Genomic DNA, 11,426 nt, shown 5'->3' with positions numbered 1-11,426 from the left:
CAACACAGCCAAAAAGGCATTGGGATCAATCACTCTCCCCCTCAAATTTGGAAAAATATCATCTAACGTGAAATTCCATGTAATTGATGCTGATGCTTCCTATAAAGCCCTCTTGGAAAGGCCATGGATTCACGAAAACCAGTTGGTTCCTTCAACACTGCATCAATGCGCAAAGTATTTGGTGGATGGGGAAGAGTTTAGAATTGATGGGGAGATCCAACCCTTTGGCATCCATGAAATACACTATGAGGATACGAGGTATTATCTCAACACATCCAAGTCAACCAAAGGGGGCAAACTGCCGTGCCCAGAAGAAGTGACTTTGATCAAGACAGCCAAAACTACTCCTGTGCTCCAAAAAAAGGAACCAGCGCCACCTCACTTTGGTAGTGACACTGAGTCATCAAAAGATGAGAGCGATGCAGATATACACCAAAGTAAGGGTCAAATTGACGGATCTACTGAAGAAAATGCATTATACATTACGAGGATTCCTGATGGTCTGCACAAATCCCTGGATGACTTGAATGTAAATACAGTCGAGCATCTAAAAACATTTTATGTGTCAGCTCGTCATGAAAAGGAGAGGTATTCTCTTTTACAAGAACAAGAGCAAAAAGATCTTAAGTGATGATATCATAAATATTGAAGAAATAGAAGGCGATGAAGCTCAACCCATAAGCTTCCCAAGCCATTACCCCAACAAGCTCAGGACGATAGTTGAGAGATTTGGGAGCAAAATCAAGTGGTCAAGGAGGTCACATCAGGGCTTTCGTAGGTTGTGGCATCCTACACAGATAGACAAGAAAGGGATAGGCTATTCTGAGTTTTCCAAGCACTCATGTTACATGGTAACATTGCAGGATGAGGAAAAAGAAATAAAGATGAAGAATGCACCAGTCGAACTAGAAGACGGGGGGCAAGCAACAATTGATGAGTTGGTTGAAATTGACTTGGGAAGCGATGAGGACCCGAGGCCGACTTTCCTAAGTGCACAACTATCAGAAGAAGAAAAAGCATCATTCAAGGTTTTTTTGAAGGAGCATATTGACCGCTTTGCTTGGAACTATAATGAGATGCCAGGGTTAGATGATGACGTAGCTGTCCACAGACTGGCCATTGATCCCAATGCTACTCCAGTTAAACAGGCACCGAGGAAAATGAAGTTTGACTTAGAAGAAAAGGTGATAGAAGAAACAAAGAAGCTGATTGAAGCGAACTTTATCAGAGAAGAAACATACCCTGATTGGATAGCTAGCATAGTCCCTGTGAAAAAGAAGAATGGGCAAATACGGATATGTGTAGACTTCAGGGACTTAAATAAGGCTTGTCCCAAGGATGATTTTCCCCTCCCAGTTATGGAGCTCATGATCGACAACACCTCAGGGTACGAGATGTTCTCCTTTATGGATGGATATTCTGGATACAATCAAATTAAAATGCTTCCAGAGGATCAAAAGAATACTGCTTTCTGAACACCCATGGGAATCTATTGCTATAGGGTAATGCCGTTCGGATTGAAGAATGCAAGAGCGACATATCAAAGGGATATGACCAGAATATTTGATGATTTAATTCACAAAGTTGTCGAATGCTATGTAGATGATCTTGTGGTTAAAACAAATTCCAAAGCCAAGCATCTTGATGATTTAAGGACAGTCTTTACACGCCTCAGACAATACAAGTTGAAAATGAATCCCATGAAGTGTGCTTTTGGAGTCCTCTCTGGAAAATTCCTAGGCTTCATCGTGAGGCACAGGGGAATAGAGATAGATCCCTCCAAGATAAAGGCCATCCTAGAAATGCCACCTCCTCGGACATTGAAGCAACTGCGCTTCTTCCAAGGTCGTTTAGCATATATCAGGAGATTTATCTCCAACCTCTCTGGAAGATGCAAGCCCTTATCTAAACTGGTCAAGAAAAATGCTCCTTTCAAATGGGATGATGAATGTCAGAGAGCTTTCGATGACATTAAACAGTACTTGGTGAACCCACTAGTACTACAGCCCCGATTCATGGAAAGCCTCTGATCTTATATACAGCCGCATTGGAAGGATCTTTGGGGGCTATGTTGGCTCAGAATAATGAAGAAGGCAAAGAAAATGTGTTATATTACCTTAGCAGGATGTTGGTAGGAGGTGAGAGTAAATATACGCCAATTGAAAAGCATTGCCTAGCCTTGGTGTTTGCAGTCAAGAAGTTGAGACACTACTTGCTAGCGCATAAGGTAATACTCATATCAAAAATAGACCCACTCAAATACCTTATGACGAGGCCGTTGCTTATAGGGAGACTAGCAAAATGGGCATTGATTTTGATGGAATTTGATATAACGTATACTCACAGAAGACAATTATAGGGCAGGCGCTGGTACACTTTCTAGCAGCACATCCTCTCCCTAATGATTCACCACTTAATCTTGATCTCCCTGATGAAGAGACATTAATAGTGGAAGAAGCAAGGTGGCGACTATACTTTGATGGAGCGTCATCTATAAAACCGGCACTCATGTCCCAAGTGCCACAAATCAAAGCTGGAATAGGACTCGTATTTGTTACACCGAAAGGGGGAATCCTCAGATATGCTCTCTTCCTCACGGAACCATGTACAAACAATGAGGCAGAATATGAAGCTCTCATAGCTGGTTTGGAACTGGTAATCAAAATGGGAATCCAAGACATACACATATTTGGAGACTCACAACTCATTATCAAGCAAGTTGAAGGAGACTACAAGATATACAAACCTGAACTTCTTAAATATTATAAGAAGGTCAAAAATCTGATGAAGAAAATCCCCCAAGTGCAATTGAGGAGGGTTTCAAGATCAGAAAATGGAGAAGCTGATTCTTTGGCGAAAGTAGCAAAGGAACTAGCAAATCCAAATTATGAAAAAATCCATATAACCATAAAAAATAGAAGACCCATTAGTACGATCCACGACGAGGTCAAAAGAAGAGTGGAGACAATCGTTCATGGAATATTTGAAATATGATAAACTCCCTGAGGATAAATCAAAAGGTCTTCAGATAAAGCGAAAAGCCCTAAGATTCACCCTCCTAAATGATATATTATACCGCTGGTCCTATGATCAACTGCTCCTGCGGTGCCTCTCATATGAAGAAGCCCAAGAAGTTATGCATGATGTGCATTCTGGGATATGTGGTGCGCACCAATCCGGACCCAAGATGCGACTCAAGATCAAGCGCTTGGGATATTATTGGCCAACCATGGTTGGAGATTGCATCAATTATGCTAGAAAGTGTCATCTATGTCAGATACATGGAGATTTTATTCATCAACATCCAAATCCTTTACACCCCATGGCCCTTTGAGATATCGGGAACAGATATAATCGGTCCTATCGAACCACCATCATTTTTGGGACATCGGTTCATATTGGTTGCAACAGATTACTTCTCTAGATAGGTAGAAGCAATCCCGCTGAGAGAAGTTAAGACTGAGAATATCCTCATATTCTTCAGAGAAAACATCCTATATAGATTTGGGACTCCAAGAAGAATTATTTCAGACAACGACCCCGCTTTCAGAAGCTTCAAGGTTGGGAGATTTGCGCAGCATCATAAAATAGATTGGAGATATACCCCCATCTATAACGCTAGAGCAAATGGATTAGCGGAAGCATTCAACAAAACGCTCTCGAAGCTGTTGAAGAAAGCAGTGTCCAAAAACAAGAGAGATTGGCATGAAAGACTCCCGGAGATGCTATGGGCATATCGCACTACTTGTAGGACTCCGACACAGTGCACGCCATATTCTTTGGTATTTGGAACTGAAGCGGTCTTACCTCTCGAAATCCAGATACCCTCCCTGAGAATGGCATTGCAAAATGAAATTTCTAATGAAGATAATGTTCGGCTCCGCTTGGATGAGTTGGACTCTCTTGATGAAAAAAGATTAGGGGTGCAACAAAATCTCGAAGTTTACAAAGCACAAATGTCTCAAGCATACAACAAGATGGCTCGTTTTCGGACTTTTACCAAAGGAGAGATGGTCCTTGTCCTCAGAAGACCCATCATCACCAACAAAAAGGCCGGGGGCAAATTCAAAGCAAATTGGGAAGGCCCTTATGTTGTGGAGATCGTCTACGAAGGAGGCGCATATCAACTTATCGATGCCAATGGAGAAAGACCGATGCCACCCATCAATGGTCGTTTCTTGAAGAAGTATTATGTCTAATGTAAAAATGTTTTGCCTATGACGGAATGTCTAGTCCCTCATAAGGGTTGACTAGTCATGTACAATTAAATGTACTTCTCGAGGCAAAACATTTATTTTCATGCATTTATGTATTAAAACCATTTTTTGTACTAAAATTAGTTCAATGAAATAAGGAGACATATGTTTGTCTATGAAGGAACGTCCGGTTCCATGTAAACCGGTCATGCACAGTTAAGCGTGCTTCCTGAGGCAAATACATTGGTCCCTGTATTAAAAAAAACCAAAAAAAAAAAACAAACAAAACAAAACAAAACAAAACAAAAAAATCCTTATGCATGAAAGTTAAAGCTTCTTTGATGGTATTGCTCCAATCAAGGTCTTCATGGGGTGACCAAATTACTTTTGATTGCCTTGAAATTTCTTTCAAATCATAAATATATGTTTCTCTTAAATCTGAAAGGTTGAAATTTGATTTGAAGATTACAAAATTAATTGAAGAGAGTATAACTATGGGTCATGATGCAGGACACCGCTTCTCTACATTAACCGGACTATGCCAAAAATTCGGATTGGTCTGAAATTTTTTATTAAAACTCTAGCCTTGATAATGCTCAATGTGAACGGTTATGATTGAGCCTCAAGTCCATCAATTATCAAAATAAAATCACAAATCAAGCATGAAATTCATTAATAATTGTCATTACACTATATTCAAATTCTAGCTTAAGATCAAATAGTCAAAATAATTTCAATCCTCTTGAAATTTTTTCTATATGATCAAGGTGTTCTGGTCTTCAATATGAACAGTCACGATTGAATTCTAAGTTCATATGTCCATTATAAAAAATTCGGACATTTAGAGGCAAAATCTGCCTAAATTCCTGCCCAGCTACCTCATCATCAAGTCAAGCATCACCATATCAAATCATATTCAGTTTTAGTGAAAATTTTTATAGTCATTTATAAGGTCCTTACCTTTAAGATGAACGGTGGAGATTTATTTTGAGCTCATTCGATTATCATAAAAAATTGGGTTCAAAAACCATGTCTGTCTATTTCCGTGTTCGCCCATGGTGCTATCAAGTGGGTGAATGGCTTATAAAATCATCCCAAATTTGGTTGAAAATGTTTACAAATACAAGGCCCTCATTCAAAAAAAAAATAAGAGAGAGAAAGATGGAGAAGGTTCTATGCCAAGCTCGAGATAACCATTGCTAAGGAAAGGCTCGAGATATCCATTGCTAAGGAAAGGATTATAACAATATTGAATATCATTCCGTTAAGCCAACAACGATATAAAATAGCTGATGTCTAAAAACACGAGGATTCGTACTTCTCTCACTCAATCTCACTAAAATTCTTCGTGAGACAAGTACGAAGGGGCATTTGTTTATGTAAAAAAATTGCATGTCCTGATTCAAATCGAATAAAAATTTTTTAAAAAAATTACACACAGTCAAATCATAATCGAATTGGGACAACAAATGGTTAAAATAAATAAATTTCATTATACTTGGATATATTCAAGATAAGTGTAGAAGACATTTTTGAGATAATTTAAATTTCATGATGCCAGACGTATATTGTGGGTTCAGAATTTGTGGGATCGAAAATATACGTCTGGCATCATGAAAAAGACACCAGACAATATATCGAAGCACAAATACCATATTTGTTTTGTGTGGGTTCTTTCATTCCTAATAGAGGCAAGCCTCTATTATTAATTACCCTAGATTAGAAATCTTAGGAACCTCCGATTAAGGGCAAGAGTACAAGTAAAAGCATGAAGATTTTTTTTTATTATTTGTTTTTTGTTTTTTTTTTGTGTTTTTTTTTATTTATATTTTTTTTATTTCCATTTCATCAAATTTTTTTAATTACAGTAATAGAATGCATTGACAGTACTTTTTTTTTTTTAATTTCAGGTTCGGCGTATACAGAGCTATGTAGAGATTCTTGATGCACTGAAGGCAAGAAACTCCAACCCTATCAACAACAGCAAAAACCGTGTCAGTATCAACACAGTGGGAAACATTTGACTCCAGATTTTGGAAGCTTGACCGCACCTCCTCCAATGCCATTCGATTAATCCTCTGAATTTTGATTTTTTTTTTTTGCCCTTTTGCTGCTATATTATTTTACTTCCAAAACCCTAAAGATATAAAGAATAGGGATGACTTGTACACGACTTCATAGTTCTTGTATTCAACTGGATTTTGTGAACTTTCTTAAAGAGCTTGATTCTCGAGGTCTCGACGAGAGGTGCCATTCGGCATACTGCTGTCATGTGTATGTGTTGTTGAATAAGCTATTTCTCCATGAACTGCATCATTGCCGATTTGCAGCTCTTCTTCCGACATCCTCAAAGGTATAAAAAAATCTAATGACAAGCAGGATGATGGATGTGGCTACAATATTCCAACCCACAATGAAGCAGGCACCCACACGCTGTTTCAGGAACTGAACATCGCCGGGTCCACCGTAGAAGGTTCCCTTGGAGTTAGTTACGGGTAGGAACATGCTTGAGAGATCAGGGTGTGCAAAGAGACCGGTCATTGCCCCGCCGAGGATTCCGGCAATGGCATGGGTGTGCAGGATGCCAAGAGTGTCATCAATTCTCTGTAGCAACTTAGACTTTTTTGTTCAGGTACATCATTGTATACCATGGAACACTACCAGAGACTATCCCCATCACAATGACTGCCCAGCTCTGCACAAGACGTGCAGTAGGAGTTATACAAACAAGTCCGGTAATCATCCCGTTGATGGCTCCGACGAGTGATGGCTTGCCGAAGATGGCAACATCCCAGCAAGTCCAGATCAAGAGGCTGGTGGCAGCGCAGATATGGGTGTTCAGTACTGCAATAGATGAGTCAACGTTTGCTGAGAACGGATCACCGCCTTTAAAACCTGTCCATCCCATCCATAAGATCCCGGCTCCGGCGAGCGTCAGAGGGATATTGTTGGGGTGGAAGTCTTCCTTGTCCTTCTTTATTCTCGGGCCAACCCAATATGCTGCAGTGAATCCTGCTGCTCCTGAAGCTAAGTGAACAACATAACCTCCAGAGTAGTCCATGATGAGAATGGGCGAGGCGAGCATCAGAGGGTAAGCAGTACGGGTACCGGACATGGTTGGCGGCATTATTTCAGCCATTCAACCATGCCCGCGACCTCCGTTAAGCGGCGGCGATCATAAGACGACATCAGTAGAAGCAGTGGATATCGGACACGGTTGGCAGCATTATTTCAGCTATTCAACCATGTCCGCGACTTCTTTGATAGGCAGCATCAGCGGCGGTGACTTCTCTTCTTTTTTATATATATTATATATATATATACGGGAGGATAGAGAAAGAGATCAAGCACCTTAGACGTTCTCCTGTCCCCTTTCTTCTTCTTTTTTCTCTTTTTTTCTCCTTCCTTTCTTTCCTTTTTCCCCCACCTTTTAAAAAAAAAAAACCGGATCTTTATCTTTTTCCACCAACCCCCTCCGTCAAATCACAACAAAGGGGTGAGGATAATTTTTTAATAATTTTTTTAATTTTTTTAGTTTTTTTAAATTTTTTTAAAAATTTTTATTGTTAAAAATATATTTTTTTAAAAACTTCTTTTTTAATTTAATTTTTTTAATTTAACTTTTTTTAATTTAGTTCAATTTAATAATTAATTTTTTTAAAGTTTATTATTATTTTTTACTTATTTATTATTATTATTATTATTTTTAATTAATTTTTCTTTTTATTATTTTTTTATTATATATATTTTTTTATATTATTATTATATATTTTTTTCCTAATTATTATTATTATTTTATTTAAATTTTTTTCCTTTTTAATCGCAAAAAACCCCCCATCCCTATCTAATCCTAACTTCTCGTGAGATCACAACGAAGCAGGTAAGATCGGGTTCTTATCCCTTTTTTTTTATTATTATTTTTATTTATTATTATTATTATTATTTAATTATTTTTTATATATATATTTTTTAAATTTAAATTTAAATTAATAATAATTTTTTCTTAAAATAATTTCAAATTTAAAAATTTAAATTTCGAATTTTTATTTATTTATTTATTTTTCTTAAAATTCGCATTTTATTTATTATTTTATTTATTATTTTATTTATTATTTTATTATTATTTTATTATTATTATTTTTTATTATTTATTATTTTTTTCATTATATATTCATTATTTGTTTTATTATTATTATTATTTTTAAAATTCACACTACCTCGGGATGCGTACTCAAGTGCTTCAGGATTTGCATAATAATAATAATTTTTTTATGCCTTGAGATATGTTCTCAAGAGGCAATTTTGTAATTTGCATTTTGCGCCTTGAGATATGTTCTCAAGGGCAACTATGTAATTTTGCATTTATGCCACGAGATATGTTCTCAAGGGCAAATTTTCTTTCTTTAAAAATTTTCTCTTTTTTGTTTTTTTAAAAAATTTCATTTTGCCTCGAGATATGTTCTCAAAGGCAATTTTGTAATTTGGTATTTTTTGCCTTGAGATACGTGCTCTTGGCTGATCTTGTGATTTAAATATTTTAGATCGTCTCGAGATCTGTGCTCTCGGCTATTTTAGATCGCCTCGAGGTCTGTGCTCTCGACTGATCTTATGATTTAAATATTTTAGATCACCTCGAGATCTGTATTCTTGGTTGATCTTGTGATTTAAATATTTTAGATCACCTCGAGATCTGTGCTCTCGGCTGATCTTGTGATTTGAATATTTTAGATCACCTCGAGATCTGTGCTCTTGGCTGATCTTGTGATTTGAATATTTTAGATCACCTCGAGATCTGTGCTCTTGGCTGATTGAATATTTTAAATTATCTCAAAAATGTCTTCTGCACTTATCTTTAATATATCCAAGTATAATGAAATTTATTTGTTTTAACCATTTGTTGTCCCAATTCGATTATGATTTGATTGTGTGTAATTTTTTTTTTTAATTTTTATTCGATTTGAATCAGGACATGCAATTTTTTTACATAAACAACATCACTGGTCTTTTGAAATCTTTTCTTTTTTTCCATCCCCTGAATGTGTAAAATAGATAGGTTTAAGTAATGCTTATGTTGAGGGAGTTTTAATATCCTTGGATTTTTACTCTTAAATATAGGGTATTATGAGAAACTTGATTCAGTGTGAGATTTGGGGTTTTGGGCGTTAATCAAGTAAGCAACCCCACACACACATATATATATATATATATATAATTTCTAGTTTTCAACAATTTAGAATTTATTTACATTCTTTTAAGGATTTTTTTATATAATATTAAAACGTTTGTTAGGCTTTGATCCAATTTCTGTTATTATATACTTATTAAATTTTTAAATTACTTTTCTTTCCCCAAAACATTACTTCCCACATTTTGATCATGTATGTTATTCTTTGAACTATTATGTTTGTAAACTATTTTGAATATAAATGGATTATTTTTACTGTAAAGAAATGGGATCATGCGTATGTTTGTATGTTTGCTTGACAAATTATTCTGCAAATTCTGTTCTAAACTGAACCATTTAAAATTTTGTTTGAAATTATGAAATTATGTTTTATTTTCAGATGACAAAGTTATTTTGATATTAATATGTTTAGTCTCCATTTAACTTGGCACTAGGGGTTAAACACTGACCATGTCGACATGAAACTCTGACTCTATTAAAAAAACTATAGTTTCGCATTGTTCCATCGATGAAGAATAACGACCTCTGATATCTTGGCTAGTGTCACCGAGGGTAAACAAATGAGTTATGATATTCTGGCTTAGGCCAGCGAGGGTAAACAAATGATTTTTGTTATTTTATTTTGGCCATAGTGATTTGGAGACATATATTTCTGTCTACTACTAAATTGTAATTTGTCGAACTACTTTGATTTTATGAACTATATTTTTTATAACTATTTGTAATATCTGATATGATTGGTTTTTTATTATGAATTTTTGGAAATTTCTTATGATAACAGATATTTTTTCGTGGGTTACTTATTGAGCTGTCAAGCTCATAATTTGTTGTTAAATTTTTTCAGATAAGAAGTAAATAGTTCGTTGAGCAACTTACTTGGCTAGTAATAGTTTGTGTTTCCTTTTAATTGAGTTATCTTTATATTTGTTGTGGTATGTGAATTGTGTATTAGAAAAACCTCTTTGTATTTAAACCTTTTATATCCATTTAGTATTTGAAGTTGTAATTTTTAGATTATATTTTTGTTGTGAGAACAGTTCTGTGACCTTGCATGCTCACTGGGTTTCAGCGCGTGGGTGTGTGGCCATTTGTTGGTGCACTAGGTCTAGCGAGGAGGGTTCGAAGCGTGACAGACAATGTGAAGGATAATTATATAAAGTTAGTTTATGTGAAGTCCTATAATCAAGATGGAAATATATTCACTAAGACACTTTGTATGAAATCTTCAATAACAACCACTACTTAATGTAGTGAAATATTACAAAAATAGTTGATGAATAAACCTAGGATCGAATCTCTAGGTTGACAGTCATGTTGTAATCCTGCAGAACACTATATAAATACTATAACAGTACTATTTATTTATTGATTACACTCCCTTGTGTATGACACTTGACTGAGTTAATAAAATCCTAGAAGGTCGTTAAGCCACTGTAATTGATACATCACCATATTTGTCGCTTGACATTCCTTTGTGGGATGAAATTTGTCACCTTTGTAAAAATGAAAAATCTTCAGTAAATTTTTAGTTTTAATTGATATGAGAGATGGAGGAACATTGAGTTTAAAGAGGGTGCCACTTAATTATATATACGAAGCATTCATGCATGCATTGGTTGTGGAATCTAAAGAGCTAGATGCTTTGAAAAATGAAATTAGAGTTAATGAAATGCTGTTTGGAACTAACAAAGTTGGGGTTCATTCCCTCTTGGCCACTAATATTTGTAATTTATATCGTTGTGACCACAAAACTTTTTTTTGTAACACAAAATCCACTTAACTTTTCTCCAATTGCACGAGTATTCATAGTGGCCTATTTTAAGACGGTTTACGGTAAGTTTGCTGATGTGGCGTTAACATGGAGTTGACATGGTGCTGGAAATCACCTTAAAATAGGGTATTATAACCATATGTGCAACCGAAAAAAAAAATTAAGTGGCTTGTGTATTATAAAAATAAAGTTTTTTTGGCTGCAATATTATAAAGCGCAAACATCTACGGCCATGAGAGGAATGAACCCAACAAAGTTGTCTTTTTTTTTTTTT

The 11,426-nt window shown here is 35.8% G+C and overlaps 1 pseudogene; it reads right to left on the bottom strand.

Annotated features, from left to right (window-relative positions):
- Positions 1–6,409: 6,409 nt before the first annotated feature.
- LOC120276155 lies at positions 6,410–7,323 on the bottom strand (annotated as a pseudogene).
- Between the last annotated feature and the right edge of the window lie 4,103 nt (positions 7,324–11,426).

Source organism: Dioscorea cayenensis, chromosome 14, assembly GCF_009730915.1.
Source record: "Dioscorea cayenensis subsp. rotundata cultivar TDr96_F1 chromosome 14, TDr96_F1_v2_PseudoChromosome.rev07_lg8_w22 25.fasta, whole genome shotgun sequence".
NCBI lineage: Eukaryota > Viridiplantae > Streptophyta > Magnoliopsida > Dioscoreales > Dioscoreaceae > Dioscorea > Dioscorea cayenensis.
Note: the sequence above shows the minus strand (reverse complement) of the source record. Positions and strands in the feature narration are given on the sequence as shown.